The 17479-nt window shown below is 50.0% G+C and overlaps 1 protein-coding gene across 5 annotated transcripts in view; it reads right to left on the reverse strand.

Annotated features, from left to right (window-relative positions):
* Window positions 1-17479, reverse strand: part of DAGLA (diacylglycerol lipase alpha) — a 62159-nt gene that overhangs the window by 31833 nt on the left and 12847 nt on the right. The window contains exon 5 of one of the 5 annotated variants that reach the window (XM_058026247.1): window positions 2644-2812. The exons of 3 other annotated variants lie outside the window; for them this stretch is intronic. The gene's annotated coding sequence lies outside the window, so the exon portion shown is untranslated. Of the gene's footprint in view, window positions 1-2643; window positions 2817-17479 lie in introns of all 5 variants that reach the window. One more of the 5 variants, XM_058026246.1, reaches the window with a different exon arrangement.

Genomic DNA, 17479 nt, shown 5'->3' on the forward strand with positions numbered 1-17479 from the left:
TGCTGAGCCTCTCCAGCCCCCTCTGGAGAGCCCCACAACCTGGGAGCCATCCTGGTTTATCACAGAGCTGCTTCCTTCAAGCACCAGGGGGCATGGCATGCTCGGGAAGGAGGGCTGGGATTTGAAGGAGTGGGAAGTATTAGGTGAAGCTGGTGTGTAACTCATCCAGATCCACTTCATGGGATTACCTGGAATCCTGTTAGGCTGTGATGGTGAGCAGCCACTGCGGGATTTGGGACAGGTCATCCTGGCCTCAAATCTTGGGAAAACCCTGTTGCTGTGTTTTTCCATGCACAAACCTGCTGCCAGGCTGTTGTTGTCCAACAATTCTCCCCCCCACACTTGGCTCAGGAAGCCAAAATATCCATTAACAGCCAGTGACAGCATCTGGGGAACTATAGACTGGCTCCCAACAGCACTTTCAGTGAGGATATTGGCTCCTAGGAGATCTCCCCCTGGACCAGCAGGAGCATCCTGCCAGCTCCACATCTCCATCACATCCGCACCAGCCCTGACAGGCACGACCAGTTCCAAGGTGGAAGATTGAGGAGCTGCTGTTCCTCCCTGGGTTTTGTTTGTGCTCCTATTTTTAGGGCTTCCCAAACCCTTTGGAAAATAGAAACAGGAGTGGTGCAAAGTCACGAGACTGCACAGGGCGCTCCAGCCTCCTCCAGCACAGCCATCCCACTCCATCCCAGCTGGCCGTACTCCAAACTGCTCCAGAGGGACTCTGGCAGCACACCTTATCCCACTCCTGCCTTCCTGGCTCAACACATGACCCACTACCAGGAATTCTCCTTGGTTTTGCCAAATCCAGGATGGTGTCTTTGCACTCTTTCCACAGACACCAGGGATTTCTGGATTGGAGGATTAGTCCTGTCCCTCTTTCCATGCCCTAATCCCTGTCCCACTTCTTACCTGTGCTACCAGGGAACGCTCCATCTCACCTATGCCCCTCTGCTCCAAGCTCTCCCAATTGATCCATCTCAGTTCCCAACTCCTCCAACCTCCCAATTCCCACATCCATGCACTGCTGCTGGAGTGCTCCACCCATGTCCTGTGGTGGCCATGCTGTTCCAAAGCTGCACTTGCAAACTCCTAGGTGCTCTTGGATTTTTGCCTCTGGGAACCCAACAGCAGACAACTAAGTGTCCTCATCCATTACTTACAACAGGATTTCTGACAGCATTCCCAAGGGAATATTACCTGCAATACTTCCTGTACCAGGCAAAAAAAAAAAACCACACTTGGATATGATGCCCCTAATTTAGTGCTGTGGGTAAAACAAATTAGAAAGGAGAGGACATCCATAGAATTCCAGCATAGCTTGGATAGGAAGGGATCTTGAAGATAATCCAGTTCCACCTCCCTGTCATGGATTGGGACAGCTCCCACCAGTCCAGGCTGCTCATGATTTAAACTAAGTTGAACCCTCCAGATAACACAAATGTTGGGTTTGAGACAGCCCATGGCACCAATTCCTGCCCTGTCCCACTAAATCCAACCCAGCAGTCAGGTGTAGTTACCCCCATCACCTCCCAGAATATTCCAAATCCAGAGTCTCCTCTCCTGGGGCAACACCCACAGCCGCTGGGATGGATCTTCCAATCCATTTCAGCCACCCATTGCTGAAAACCTACACAATCCCCTTAAATTCCAGGAGATTCCATAGTTAACAGGCCACTTCCAGCTTGTCACTCAGTTGAAAGAAATGCTCCATTCCACAAACAAAGCAAATGCGAAATTCCAACGCCATTTGGATTCCCACTTCCTCAGCACAGAATAATCAGAGCACTGGGTACATTGCAGCTCTACCTTCACTTCTCTGGCCATCTGGAGACTGCCTGCCAGCCCCATCGTGCCTGTCATTCACCACCCAGGATAGCTGGGATATCACAAACCCTGGATACACCTCCAGCACCTCCCAGTCCAGCTCCGTTCCCGTCATCCCTCGGCTGTGTCCCACCAACGCGCCTTCCGGAACTCTTCCACCCCTCCAGTTGGGCTCTCCCAGTTCCCAGCACCCTCTCCCAGTTCGAGAAGCAGGATATCAACGACAGCAACAAATATCCAATGTGGATTCCTTATCCACGGCAACAGATGGGGACAGAGCAGAGAAGCCTGTCACTCACTGTCACATACGGGAATACTCACTGTGGAACTGTCATTCCACTTACCAGGCTCCCAGGGCAGGAACATTCCCAATTTATTCCCAAAGATTCCTAAATTCAAACCAGGAGGTTCAGGGCTTTGCCCCTGCTTTGGAAAGGAGGGAGATGATGGAAGGCCTGAGACTGAAAAACCCACCAGAGAAAGCTCTCACTGTGAGAACTCTTCAGCTTCATCCCAGCACAGCATATCCCAGGAACTGTTTTAAGATGCTGAAGATACGATCCAGCAGAGGAACTGGGAGGACCGGAAGGCTGGAGTGCAAAGAGCCCTGAGACCACTGACCCTGGCTCTGTGACAGCAAGAACCTCACACTGTCCCTAAAACTGCTGCAAAGAGCCAAACATTCCCAGGATCTTGAGAGCTGAATCCCAGTACAAGCAGCCCCAAGCTCCCAGCACTGAAAAAAAGGGAAGCACATGCACAAGGAGCCCCCTCAGAGCCGGGCAAGACCTAGGGAAGCAGGAACCTTACATGGCATGTGGTCCAGCCGCTGCGCATCCTCCTCTCCCAGAAGGGTATTTCAGGAAAAGTGCATATCCAGGGAGACAGGCATCACAAGCTCAGGAGGGAACAGCAAACTCTTCCTGCAGCCATTGAAAATCCCACTCGGCAAAGGGAAGCACGGCGTGGGAACTGGGATCTGCCTGCCGACAGAGCCGGGCATCATCCTGAGAGCAAGTCCCTCCCTGCACCTCATTTATCCACCGGGAATGCCGAGAGCCAGAGGTCGTGACTCCCCCTTCCACACCCCCCAGCACCCTCTGGAAGGAAGTGACATCATCCCTATTCTGAGGAGATTGTACGTGGATTGTGGGAAGGAGGACTGGGAGCGAGAGCGGGCGATGCTGTCAGAGATGCGGAGCCGGGAGAGGAGGAAAACCCTGGAGCGGCACAAACCTCCGCCCTGTTCCCACCGGGAAAGCGGCAGCGCTGCCGGGAGCCCTCGGACACAGCCGTGGCACGGGGCTGGGAAAGGCTCCTGGCCACCGACCGTCCCAGTGAATGGCCAGGGGGAGGGGACTTGGATGGGACACAAAAGGGACACACAGAGGGGGCCACCCCGGGCACAGAAAGGAGAGACTGTTCCAGAGGAGCCTCTCCCGGCCTTTCCAGCCGTTAATTCCTTGTGACATGCTCTGGGCTATGACAGGATGTGGGGGAAGGGGAGAATTAGCTGTCTGTAGGGAAAGGCTTAGGGAAAAGAGCAAGGGAGAAAAACGCTACAGTGAGAAAACATTCCAGCTAAACCTCGGAGACTTAGGCTAATCCAACAGCCCATCCCATCTGACATGAGCCTCCTTAGGGAGAAGTGCACCAGGAAATAAAGCTGAAGGAAAAAGGCTGTGCCTGGATCCTGCATGCCAGGAGCCCACCCACACCACAGCAACACCCCCGGAGTCACCCACTCCCTCCACCCAAATCCAGGCAGGATTTGCTCCAAGCTCCCAGAATCGCAGATTCCCGAGGCACCCACACAGCCCAATGCTCCAACCCCCTGCAATCCTCATCCCTGCATCCACAGGCTCACAACCCCCAGCATTTCCCCACCCCTATATCCAAAGGTTCACAAACTCCTGTAATTCTCCATCCCTGCAAATCCCCATTCCTGCATCCACAGGCTCACAACCCCCTGCAAATCCCCCCCCCCCCCCCCCGGCAAATCCCCATCCCTGCAATTGCTCATCCCTGCATCCACAGGTTCACAACTCTCTGAAATTCTCCATCCCTGCATCCACAGGCTCATAACCCCCTGCAAATCCCTCTCCCTGCAATTCCCTATCCCTGCACCCACAGGCTCACAATCCCCTGCAAACTCCCAGTCCTGCATCCACATACTTACAACTCCCTGCAAATCCCCATTCCTGTATCCACAGACTCACAAGCCCCTGCAATTTCCCTTCCCTGCAACCACAGGTTCACAACCACCTGCAATTCCCCATCCCTGCATCCACAGACTCATAACCCCCTGCAAATCCCCATCCCTGCAATTCCCCATCCCTGCATCCACAGACTCATAACCCCCTGCAAATCCCCATCCCTGCAATTCCCCATCCCTGCATCCAAAGGTTCACAACCCCCTGCAATTCCCCATCCCTGCATCCACAGGCTAACTCAGAATTCCCGCTTCCATCACCTCAAAACCTCCCCTGGTTCCCAACCTGCTGCTGTTCACAGCAAAAGATGGGAGGCCAAACCCAGGCTGAAATCAGACCTGTTGGGAGTTTTCTCTCCCTCTGACAGATCCCTGGGGATGTCTGGATGGAGGAAGCCCTGCTATCCCAATATTCCTTCCCTATCTTTTCCCTCAGGCACCTGATGGCACTTTCACAAGACCCAGGTATGACAAAGCAATCCCATCTCATCTCTGCCAGCACCCTCTCCCAGCTGGCCTCTGCAAATTCCAGAGTCCTCCAGGGTGACTCACCCAAGGAAATTCCCTCTAAACAAGCCAGATATTTGCCTTCACTGCTCAGGGCTACAGAATTCACCAAAAAGATTGGATTTGTAGGTCTCAGTGGATGGTTGCAGGTGTTGCTAAAGGACAGAGCCCTTGGCTGTTCCACAGAAATCCAGCACCATGTCCCAGAATGCTGCCCCTCCCAGGATCCCTTTCCCTGGCTGAAATGTCACCATGTTCTTTGGGAATGTCCCAGTCCCAATCTGCTGTCCCGCTGGGAAGTTCAAGCCCAGGCCTGCCAGCTGCCAGCTCAACTTCTTAGGAAATGCAGCAGGAAAACCAAAACCAAAGGAGCTTTGTGTCCTGCCAGCTCCCATAGCAGCTTTTCCTCAGGACTGATTTTCTGTTCCAGAGCAGAGGTGCTTCCCTTCTCCCCGAGAGCACATCCAGGTCACCTTGCCCAGGTGCTGGAGACACCTGTCCTGAGGGCACAGCATGGATGCTGCATCCTGCTTTTTCACTCTGCAGGATAACAAACAGTTCACTTCCCTAACCAACAGAATTGTGGTCCCATCAATCACCCCAAATAATTCCTTCCCTCACTAACATGTCCCACATGGAATATGGGCTTCCATTCCAGGCTGCATCATTCCCTTGCAGCTCCCAGAACCCTCCTGTTCCCACCAAGCACTTACTGAACTTGACGGAAATCATCAATTCCAGCTTGGATCCAACCCCACCAGGCCCCATCCAGCTGTTCTGAAGGGTTTTAAAGGAGGCTCTTTCTGTTTCTGAGTTGGTTTCTCACAATCTGGGAATTGTTCTCGCCTTCCAGGGAGAAGGGGGATGGGTCAGAGGAATTTGCATGGAGCAGCTCTGCTCTCAAGCCAGGCTGGGAGAGCTGGGATAGCTCAGCCCAGAGAGGAGAAGGCTCTAGGGAACCTTAGAGCCTCTTGCAGTGCCTAAGGGGGCTCCAAGAGAGATGGAAAGAGCCTTTGGAATAGGGCATGGAGGGACAAGACAAGGGGGAATGGCTTCCCACTCCCATGGTGTGGGTTTGGATTGGATCTTGGGAAGAAAACCTTCCCTGTGAGAGTGGTGAGGCCCTGGCATGGATTTCCCAGAGAAGCTGTGGCTGCCTCAAGCCTGGAAGTGACAAGTCCAGGCTGGACAAAGCTTGGAGCAACCTGGGATAGTGGGAGGTGTCCTTGTCTACAACAGGGGCTAGAATGGGATGAGCATTCCATGTCCTTTCTAAACCAAACCATTCCAGGATTGAATACCAAGAGAGGACAAATTCCACAGCACCAAAGGAAGGCAAGTCCTTTCTGCAAGACAAAGGAAGGCAAGTCCTTTCTGCCATTTCCAAGGGGCAGGAAGTATCTGCTGCAAGCAGTGCCTGCAGGAATTGCAGGGAAAGCTCTTCCCAGGGGGAAGAAGGCACAGCAGCTGCCGGAAGCTTGTGAGGAGAGCTCTGCCCTCACCGGAGGTGATTAAGGGAACAGACCCCTACTTTAAGGAATATTCCATGGATTCATGGAAATATGGCTCTCCATTTAAGAGCCATATTTATAAGCAAATCCCAGGCAGAGATCACTGGCAAAAATCAATGGGGATTAGAATTTTGGGATATCTTCATAGCTACTTTGAAGATTCTCCTTGATAATCTCCCATTTTCCAAGGAGAATAGAATAAAAAGAGTCAGCAGCGGAGCCAGGGAAAGAAGCTTGGAGAGAGGAAAGGTTCAAAGAGCCTCCTGTGGCTTGGCACACTTTGGATGTGGATCCCTCGGGATAAGGCCATGGCACCACAGTCACCTCCACAATGTCATTGGGACAGAACTAATGGGATCAGCTTGGATCTGGAACTCCAGCACTGCCCACTGACACAAATTCCCAAAATAATCTCGGAGCATCAACTGACCTTCAAAACACAGGGAACAAGGACTTACCTGTTTGGCCCACCAGTTTAACCCTGAAATCCTGGAATAAATTCCTTGTAACTGCAATGGTGATGGATACAGGATTGGTGTAGCCACTTCCCAGTTGGCCCAGCACTGATCCATCTCCATCCCACCTCACTCCTCCCTCAGACTCCTTCCCAAAGCCCCCTTGCCATAAACACAACAAGGTGCATGCTCTCCTTGGTTAAATCCATCCCCTTTTTCCTTAACTCCAAACTCTCCTGTTTTGGGTAGAAAAAGGTCTCATGAATCCCACATTTCCCTCAAGCATGCACAACATCTCCTTTCTGTTACACTGGGAATTATTAATTTTTAATAAGGAGACTCCAGTATGCATCTCCTTGGCATGGACTCGACCGCAGCAGTGGTGTTTTTGGGAAAAATGGGACTGTCTTGCAAACCCTAATGGATTTAGTGCAAGAGGATGGACAAATCCCAAAGTGCCACTCCCAGCACTTGTTCCCTGTTAAAAGCCGGATAAGGGATTCACTGAATCAAAAAGAAACAAGGAAACTCTCCACTTTGAAATTAACCTCCTCTGAACAACTGGGACCAGTTCTGAGATTGTTCCCAGGGATCCCAGTCCCAGACACCACTGACACTGCACATCCCAATGCTTCTCTCCACTGGATATCCCTGCACCACCCCATGGGCCAGGATTTGTCCACAGCATCATCATTAAGGCTAGAAAAGCCCTCCAAGATCGAGTCCAACCATTCTTCCAGCACTTCCAAGGCCACCGCTATCCCATGTCCCCAAATGCCACATCCACATGGCTTTTAAATCCCTCTGGGGATGGGAATTCCACCACTGGAGCCTGCTCCAATGCTTTAAGACCTTTTCCACTGAGGAATTTTCTCTAATATCCAACCTAAACCTCCCCTGGTGCAATTTGAGGCAATTTCTTCTCATCCTGCCACTTATTCCCTGAGAGCAGAGCCTGATCCCACCCAACTCCACCCTCCTGTCAGGGATTTGTGGAGAGTGAGAAGATCCCTCCTGATCCTCATTTTTTTGCAGACTGACTCCCCCAGCTGCTCCTTGTGCTCCAAACCCTTCCCTGGACACGGTCCAGCACTTCCATGTCCCCCTTGGTGAAGGATCCACAGGGCTTTATTAGTTCCAGACCTCAGCAACCATCCCTGGGCATACAGGAAGAGGTTTGTAGGGATAAATCTATAAAGACAGGGATCACTGTGAGGAACTCCAGCTGCCCAAAGGAAAGGGAGAATAATGCTTGGAAAGAGATGGAAAAGCCTCACTCACACCTCCAAGATTCCCAGGACTTTTCTCCTTGACCTCGACAAAAGCACACCTTAACTCCAGAGCTCCAGACTCACCAGCCTATGGGAAACCCAAAGCCTGCACAAACACCTGGCTGAGAAACAAGGGGAGCCACCACTTTTTCAGGAACCTGGGAGTGGAGAAGGAACTGTCACACAGAGTCCCAGTGTGCTGCCAGGAATGGAGTTAAAAACAACCCCCAGTCGTTGTCTCGGTGCTGGCAGCTCCGCAATTCCACCCACAGCTTGTGCCGGCAGAGCCCACGGGCAGCTTCTCGACCACTCCGAGCTCGGGCAAAAATAACGGCCAAGTTGCCACGGGGGAAAATGTAATAAATTCCAATTAATTTGGGATTTCAAACACAACTCCATGTTCTACAGGGGAATAAAATCCCCTACAACAAGGAAAGCTTGGTTTGAATGGGGTAGGGAATACAAAAGGAATAGCTGGATGAGGTGGTGGATACAGCAATAAATGCTCCCGGCATCCCAAATCTGCTCCCAGGTGTGGAACAACAGCTCCCTGGATATATTTACTGGGAATCACCAAACCTTGGTTTTGTTGAAATATCCCACAGGTACACACAGAATTTGGTAATTCCTGGTTGGAAAGCCCACTGCTCCTGAGTTATTTATAGCCAAAACTCCAAGGGCTGGATGAAGCCAGCCAGGGCAAATCCAAGAGGTGACCAGTAATTACACAAGGAGAATTTTGGATGGAGCCTCATTTCTTTAGGGAAAGCTATTTTCCACTACAATCCTGGCAAATTCCTGACTGTTTTACTCCACCCTGGAATGCTTAGCAGCTCAGCCTCCTTTTCAAAAAGGCAGAAAAAAAGCAGAAGGAACAAATATCCAGGTGAGATACTGAATTCAGAGACACATCCCTGTTCTGGCACATCTGGAAGCGATGCCTTTGGGAAGAGGGAGGAGAAGCCCAGTCATTCCCAAAAGGAATTGCCTCTCTCCTCTCCTGCAAGCAGCTTCTTGGCTCCCTAGTTTACACTAGTGGGCAAACAGTTTTCCCAATAACTTGACTCATTGCTTCGGGAATTCCCTGGGGATGAGTCACATGCAGGGAAAGCCACCGGGAGCGGCGCTGGGACCACCGCTGCCAACACGAGGAGAGCGAAAGAAGTGGGAGAACACAAAATCCCTGCCAAACTCGGGAAAACTGTGTGGTCAACACCATTCCTTGGCACTCCTTCCCTGCTCCCCCCTCCCCACAAATGTGCTGGAGAGGAGAAGCGCATCCGGAGAGGCGGCTCCAGGCTCCGGAGCCATGGGAATCGTCAGGGAGAGGTTCCCTCCACGCGCATCTGCCGGTATAGGAGGCAATGCTGGCTCTGCTCATCACCCAGGAATGATCCTAGGGAAATTTAAACTAGGGATTATTTCCCTTCCTCCTGGAACTGAGGGGGAAAGAGGGACACACGTGGAATTTCAGGGCCTGCAGCTTCTCACTCTACTCCCTGCTCACCAGCATTCCCAATTTGGCCTTTTTTCTGTATCCCACAACTTATCTCAGGAGTTTTCCTCTTCTCATATTCCATGACATGCCCAACTGCAAGTCTAAAATGCTGGAAATCAATGCTACCTGGAAAGGCTTTTTGGGAATCTAAACCCAAATGCATCTTTTCTCAACACAATTTGTCCTCATTAAACATGATCCTGGATCTGTGACACTTCCAGGCTCAAAAACTTTGGGAATAGCTCCAAGCAGCCTAAGCCTGACCTGCACATGACCTATTCCCATTTTCCTGATGCTGCCTGTTTATTTCCATCACCGTGTCCCTGCTTGTTTCCTTGGCTGAGGACATGCCTGTATCCCACATTCCTAGAAATCAGCCTAGAAAGAGGTCATGGAGGTCATACTTCCCAAAGTCCAAGTGAAACTTCAGTGGATGCCACCACCAGCCTATTTGAGGACCTCATCCTGTGGGAGTATGTTCAAGAGGGAACATTCCTGAACACTATGAGTTCCTTGAAAATGCCATTTCTGTGCTTTGCCTTTTCCTGTAACTCCCCAAACCCTCCCAGATTCCCACTTTCCAATATCTTGGAAAGCATCAATCTTGCACTTGATTAAGCAGAATCTGCTTCTTGGCCCCAATTCCAGATTTTTCCCAGCCTCCAGTGAAAATCAAAGCAACATCACAATATCCTAGAATCCTAGAATCAGTTATTTCTGCAAGCTCATTTGATAAACCAGAACCTACAGGAATATTTATGGATTAAGAAACAAACCCTGAATTCATGTTTTTCCAGCAAGATCCTGTGAACTAATCACCAGCATCCAAAGGATTGCTGCTATCCAAGGGCTTCTTTCCACACTGAATGTGTCCACTTTCACTTCCATGTTTATCCTGGAAGCAAAGATCAAACACCAAAGTCCTGTCTGGGGAAGGGCCAGGACAGGAACATCTGTTCAGGTGGGAATTTTAAATGTACAACAGCACAGATGTGGGAATTTCAGCCCAGAAATGTTCATGGCTGGGATATGGACATGGACAGCATCCTCTTCCCCTTTTTCCTAAGCTCAAAGGGAACATTTCAAGCCTAACTCTGGACTTCCAGCTGCAACTTCCCAAGAAATGTGCTTCATGTGCTTCTGCCCCTCCCATCCCAAGGCTTCCACTTCAATGCATGGGAATAGCCCTGGTAGTAAAAGAAAGCATCAGGCTGAGCATTCCCAGCAGAAGAATCCTGCTTTATTCCCACCTGGAGAACAGTTTTCTAAAGGAGGCTGCCAGCTCTGCCCCAGCTCCCATAAAACTGCTAATTACAGTGCAAATCCAAAGAAAGCAGGAGCAGGGAAGGAGGGAGGGAATGAGGAAAGGAGAGGCAGATTCCAGGTCTCCACCTCACTCAAACAACAGCTTGGGAAAACTTTTCCTGCCTCAGTGGTTGCTCCTAGGAATAAATCACTTTTTCCAGTGCTGCAGGACCCCAAAATTCCATCCCCCATGGAGACCCTTGGGAGCAGCTCCCTCCTTCCACACCCCAACAGCTCCTTTCTCACCCTATCCCAAAAAGGCCCATTGTCCATTAGGAACATGGAGCTCACTGAGGAAGAGCACATGGAAAAGCACCAACAGTCCAGCACATGCAGCTCCAACTCTCTCTCAAGTTTATGGAATTAAGTCCCAAATTCCCACCCCATGGAAATCAAATCCTGGGACTTACCAGCCTGCTTTTCCTCCACCTGGTGCTTGGGATAAAGATGTTGGAATCACCACAGAGAACAAATAGCACTGCTCCCACACCTCTCCAAACCACCAGGACCAACAAACCAAATGCTTCCTTCTCCTTTTCCTAGGAATTCTTACCCATCCAGTGCTTCCCTAATGACAACCAAGCAACCCAGAACTGCAATCCTGGGCTGAATCCTGCCAAGCTGAACTCTCCAGACTCTTCCTGAATCTCAGATTTGTGATGGAAAGCAGGAATCCTCTTTTCCTTTTGCTTATGTAAGCAAGGATCAATCAAGCCCAGGCTTCCCTGATCCTGTGTCATATTTAAGCCTTAAATATATTTATTTTTCCACATTCCCTTCTCCTTGGACACTCCAGGAGCTGCATTTCCAAATCCCAGCACACACATGCCTCCTCCTCACCACCCACAGCCTGCACGTGGAGCTGATCTGCAGTTTCTCCAGGCTCTTGGGTTCTGTGCTCTCCTGGCAGCCACAACACCCAGCCCTCCCCCAGCAGGGATCCAGCCCTGCCCACTGCTCCCCAGGGACAGCCAGGAGATAGGCATTCAGTTTCAAGCTCAGGAATTATTTAATTCCATAAGGCAGCTTTACATCTCCTCAATTTCCACAGGTTTTCCAGCTCTGACTCCTGGAATTACTCACACATATTTACTCCAACTTTTTCCTGCTGACACAGATTCCTTGTGCCCGTTTCTCTCTGTGGTTTCATCACTACAGATCCTGGAGTTGGAACTGCTGATTCCAATATCTGCACTCTGATATCCAGCAAACTCAGTGCTACAGGAAGAACAGCCACACATTCCTGGCTGCAGCCATGGCACCAGGAATCTCCTCCTGCTTCCATGCTTATTCCCTAATGGACACTCCAGGTGTCTCCTTGATACACTGACCTTGCTCAGCCTGGAGAAGGAAAGGCTCCAGTGAGACCATGGAGCTCTTTCCAGTGCCTGGAGAGATTCCAAGATTGCTGGAGAGGGACTTTGGATAAAGGCAAAAAGTGACAGGCCAATGGGAATGGCTTCCCACTGCCACAGGGTGGAATTAGGTGGGATATTGGCAAGAAATTCCTCCCTGTGAGGGTGATGAGACCCTGAATTTCCCAGAGCAGCTGTGGCTGCCCCATCCCTGAAGTGTCCAAGGCCAGCTTGGCTGGGGCTTGGAGCAACCTGGGCTAGTGGAAGGTGTCCCTGCCCCTGGCTGGGGGATGGAACTGGATCACATTCCAGATCCCTTCCAACCCAAACTCTCCTGGGATTTTTCTCCCTGTTACCACCACTCTCCATGTTTCCATACCCTCCTCACTTTTCCCTGTTATGGGGAAGTCCTTCAGCAGAGCTTGGAAGGAGCTTGGAAAGTTGTTACTCCAGGGACACTGTCCCTGCCCTCTCAGCCACCAGCTCCAGAGCCAGCATTCATTTGGAAAAGCTGGACAAGAGGGAGGTGAAAGGAGGTGAGGCAGAAGCAGAGAGCCCACGTGACAAGAGCAGAGCTGCAGCTGAAGAAATCCCTGGAAAAGCTTTCCTTGGCTCCCAGCAGCTGTGCAGGCACAAACTGAATGGCACAGATTGGAACTGACTGTTCCTAACAATTGGTTATACCACAGAAAACCAGGAACAATCCTCCCCAAGTGAACAGGGAGCAGGAAAAATGAACTGGCCACATGTGGGAATGCACCAGCTCTGGAGCTGGGGAATGTCAGACCATGGCAGGAGGTAACTAGAAGTGGCAGGAGATGATCCAGAAACTAAATCAACCATGTGATTGCTAAAATATAAATAGGAGGATCCCAAAAATGAGATTAATGTGCTTCTCCTAAAACTATCTCTAATTCCAGATGGCTTGGGTAGGAAGGGACCTTAAACTCATCCCATTCCAGCCAGCCCCTGCCATGGGCAACGACACTTTGCACTATCCCAGGTTGCTCCAAACCCTGCCAAGCTGGTCTTGGACACTTCCAGGGACGGGGCAGCCACAGCTTCTCTGGGAAATCCATGCCAGGGCCTTGCCATCCTCATTTGGAAGCATCTCTTCCCAATATCCCATCTATCCCTGCCCTCTGGCAGTGGGAAGCCATTCCCATTGTCCTGTCCCTCCAGGCCCTTGTCCCAAGTCCCTCTCCAGCTCTCCTGGAGCCCCTTTAGGCTCTGGAAGAAGCTCTAAGGTCTCCCTGGAGCTTTCTTTTGTCCAGGCTGAACATTCCCAGCAATCCCAGCCTGTCCTCAATCCATGTCTGAATTGAACAGGAAAAACACCACCTTTCCATCCCAGCAGGATCATCCTCAGAGCTGTACTTGGATTTCCCACCTGGCTGTTGGACATCCTGGATCGTGGCCAGGTGATCCCAATCCCTCTCTACTGAATTCAACACCCCCACAGCTTCTGGAAAGCAAAGGAAAGCAATTCCATTTTTCCAAAGACAAAAGGAGCTCAAATCTTGTCCAGGGAAGTTGGCAATCCTCAGAAAACGAGAAGGATCCCTGCTCCAACAGCACAGAGACATATTTTGCAATTGATTTCTCCTCCTCCAGCAGACACGAATTCCAAACGAATTTCACACTTGAATTTATAATCCTAACAGGATTATAAGGAAAAAAAGCTGTTCATTGGGATCTACTTCAGGACAAGCCCCTGGCTCCCAGCCCAACCAGTCTGAGGCTGCTGGAAAAGAAATTCCTTTTTCCTCTCATTCCTGAGGCAACTCGTGGCCATCCTGGTAATTAAATTGAGTGCCTTTGCAGAGATTCCTTCGGCAGGATTTGTCCAGGTGTGGATTTTCCCTGCTTTCCTTTAATTATCTTATAATTAACCATGAAGTATCCAATCATCCAGAGCTTTTTCAATTAAGCTTCAAAAGGAAATGCCTGGAAGAGCTCTTGGTGGGAATGTTCTAATCAGCTGGGAAAAGATCACAGGCACCAGAGTTGGGGTTTGGTGACTCATTCCGTTATTGCCAGGACAAGTGAACTTCCAAAGCCATAAAAAATTCCTTTATTCCATCCTTCTCAGTTCACATCCTCATCCCTGATCAGAGCTCAGAGGCCTGGGAGCAATATGATATTGTAATTAACACAGCTGATTAAAGAATCATAATCAAGCTCTGAAGGATCAGGAATTATCCCTGCCCAGGTCTGACTCTTCTCCATCCCAATCCTGTGCCTGTTTTTGCCTCAGTTCCTTCCCTCAGCCTTAAATTCTGAGCACAGGCACAAACCGAGATCTCCTACCGTTCTCTTCTGGGCAGCAAGGCAAAATATTCCCAGTCTTTTTGATAAGGAATAACAGGAATTTTGCCTGCATCCTTGTGGAGATATTTTGGGATCCCACAGCCCAGGGGAGAGGCAAATTGTCCTCAAATGCCAGGCTGAGACTTCTGTGTGTCCAACAGCACGGACAAATGGATCATGGAATAGTTCAGGTTGGAAAAGCCCCCCAAGATCATCCAGTCCAACATTCCCCAGCACTGCCAAGGCCACCACAACTATCCCAAGTGCCACATCCATGCAGATTTTAAATCCTTCCAGGAATGGGGATTCCACCCCTGAAGCCTGTTGCAAAGCTTTGCAACCCCTTCCATGAAGGAATTTTCCCTAGTATCCAACCTAAAACTTCCCCTGGCACAATTCCAGTGTCCACTGTCACATGGCTTTGATTTTTTTTCAAAATACCAAGAGAATTCCAAAGGTCTCTTGGAGAAGGGATCTCTTGAGCACTCCTAACAGCTCCCAGAATTCCAGGAGCTTCTCACACACCTTCCCAGCCAGGCTCCTGACAGTCTCTCCCACATTCCACAGACAACACACCTTCTCCAGTGGGGAAAAAAGAAATCAATCAATGTCTCCAACTGCCGGCATTCCCATTTTTGCAACTTCCCATGGATATTTAAGGATTTATAAAGATCCCATGGATATTGAATGATTCTATTTTCACTGCAAAGAGGGAAACAGCAGAGCACACAGACTCAGGGAATATCCAGCTCCAACATCCAGCCTGGAATTGTCCAGCACAGGATGAACCCAAGCATTCCTTAAGCTGGAAAAACTCCATGTCCACAGGTTTCTTCCTCCCTCCACCATATTTGTTGTTCCCAGCTGGGATCAGTGTCCAGAAAAAGAGCTCAAATGATTCCTCTGGAGTAAGGGAATCAGGTTATGGAATGACAGTAGGAATAATTCCCCCCTCAGTTACATGATTTCCTGGCTGGAATTTTCAAGGTGTTCCAGCTGCCAGACTGAAGCTGGAAAAGGTAAAAAGGACACTGGGATGACCCTATCCCTTTTCATGAGGAAGTTTTAAATTCCAGCACCAGCAGCCCACACATCCCTTCTTCCCTCTCTCCCTGATAAGCCGGGAAGGAGACAACACAGCAAAAAGGGAAAATTCTGTGTTTCCACCAGGAAAGCAGCAGGGGAACAGGAAGAGACAATCCAGGCTCTGAAATGTGTTGGGATAAAATCTCACCTCCACCCTCATGCAGCTCTTCCCAAGTCCACCACAGGGTTTAGCATTACCAGGATGGGAGCCAAAGAATCCAGAGGTAAACATCCAAGAGAAAACAAGGAGGGAAGGGGTTGGGATCACTGGAAAAGCCAGCGGGAGCTGCCTCTTTAACACCCCTCCCTCAGCTGCCAGCACCCAGGAATCCCATTCCTGCTCTGGGCTGCCAGCAAGGAGTGACCTCTGGAAAACACAGATCCGTCCACCAGCAGCACACAACTCACCCCTTCTCCCTCCTACCACGATCCAACACCCCCATTTCAGGGAAATCTGAGGCACAATTCCGTGATTTTCTGCAGGGAAGAACAGAAGCTCTGAATCCCCCACGTTTCTGGGGTGGGCTTTTCCCCCGCTCCAGGAGGAAGATGAAGTCATGTTCCCAAAATAGTTCCAAGGAAAAAAGGCTCCAAGGAAGGCAGAGCTCCCCTTTAACCGGAGAGCTGAAACTTCCCTGCCCTCCAAAGGGACGGATGAATTCAAATTCCATTCTGCAGCACTGGAAACATGGAAAATTGAAGTATTAAAGTACCAAGTCATAATTAATAACAGCCACTAATTAATGGAAAACACAAATTTAGGGGAAAAAAAAGACAACCCCATTATTACAAAATAAGGGATGACAACCTTCAGGCAGAAGTCCCAAATCTCAGATTTATGACAAATTAAGGGATTGGATCCCTCAGGCAAGAGTCCCAGATGCGCTGATCACAACCCAGCCATGGTGCAGGGGCAGAAGCACCCTAGGGGAGCTCCCACAGGGAAAAACTGCACAGCTGCTTCAGTCAGGATCCCAGCACACTGAAAACCAGGCCCCATCCCATGGCAGGTGCCTGTTTTCCATTGGATTTGGCTGGAAACTCATATAAAAATCACAGTTCTTCCTTAATTGACCTCTCACCTTTTTCCCATTTCCATTTTTTAAATGAACTTTGGGACTGCAATTCGTCTTCCCTAACACAACTATTTTCCTGAATTTCCCCTGCTCTTCCAGCCTTTCTGAGCACACATGGGGCAATATTCCCAGGAAGAGGCATGCAGACAGGACTGGGCAAAGTCCCATATTCCTTGGGAGCTATTTAAACAACAGCTGCACCGGGGAAAAAGATTCCTGTGTCCTGAACACCTTATCTACTTCCAAGGAGGTGGGAAAAGCAGATTCAGGAACAGCTTAACCTGGAAAACTCATCCCGAGGGGGTTCCCAACCCTGCTCCACAAGCATCTGGAATCCAGAGTGGTCTTTTTGCTGCCCCCCCTCCCTAAAAAAGGAGCTCTGAGCTGCTGAGTCAGCAAAACAACAGCAGGGCGGATTCGGGCATCTCCTTATCCAACTTGTAATTAACTCCGAGGCCACGGAGCAGCCTGGAATGGGAAGAGTCAGAGTCAGGAGCCAGCTGGGAGAGAAGGAATCTTGGTTTCCCACTTAAGTCAGAAATTAAATCCCTTTCCTACCTTTCCTGACAAATCTTCTTATAAATGAAAACTCCCTTGCAACTCCCTGTTCCCATAGGAACATGAGAACTTCCAACCTCATCTCCTTTCCCAAGAGCAGCAATGTCTACTGGAGCCTCAGCAGCTGGAATACTGTAAACATTGGGAAAGGTAAAAGTACACTTCTCTCATTTCTCCTCCAAAAAGGGAGCAGCAGCCACAGCCCCAGGGGCCACCAAGTCCTAACTTCTCCTCTTTTCCTCTCTCCTAATGGGATTTGTCACTTTTTCTCCCCCAAAAAAAAGCCAGAGTTTGAACAAAACCTCCAATTTTAAATGGAAATTCCTTGGAAAACCCTTGCAGTCAGGTGTAAGGAGCTGAGCAAACACCAGGACAGCTGTATAAAATACAGAGCAACAAATGGTCACATTGTCTGGGAACAGGATCTCCTGCTTATCCTGGCTTGGACAACCAGGAATTCCAGTATCACACCCTCTGGCACAAAACCTTTTACCTCTGGACA

The sequence above is a fragment of the Melospiza georgiana genome, chromosome 6 (assembly GCF_028018845.1).
Source record: "Melospiza georgiana isolate bMelGeo1 chromosome 6, bMelGeo1.pri, whole genome shotgun sequence".
Classification (NCBI taxonomy): Eukaryota; Metazoa; Chordata; class Aves; order Passeriformes; family Passerellidae; genus Melospiza; species Melospiza georgiana.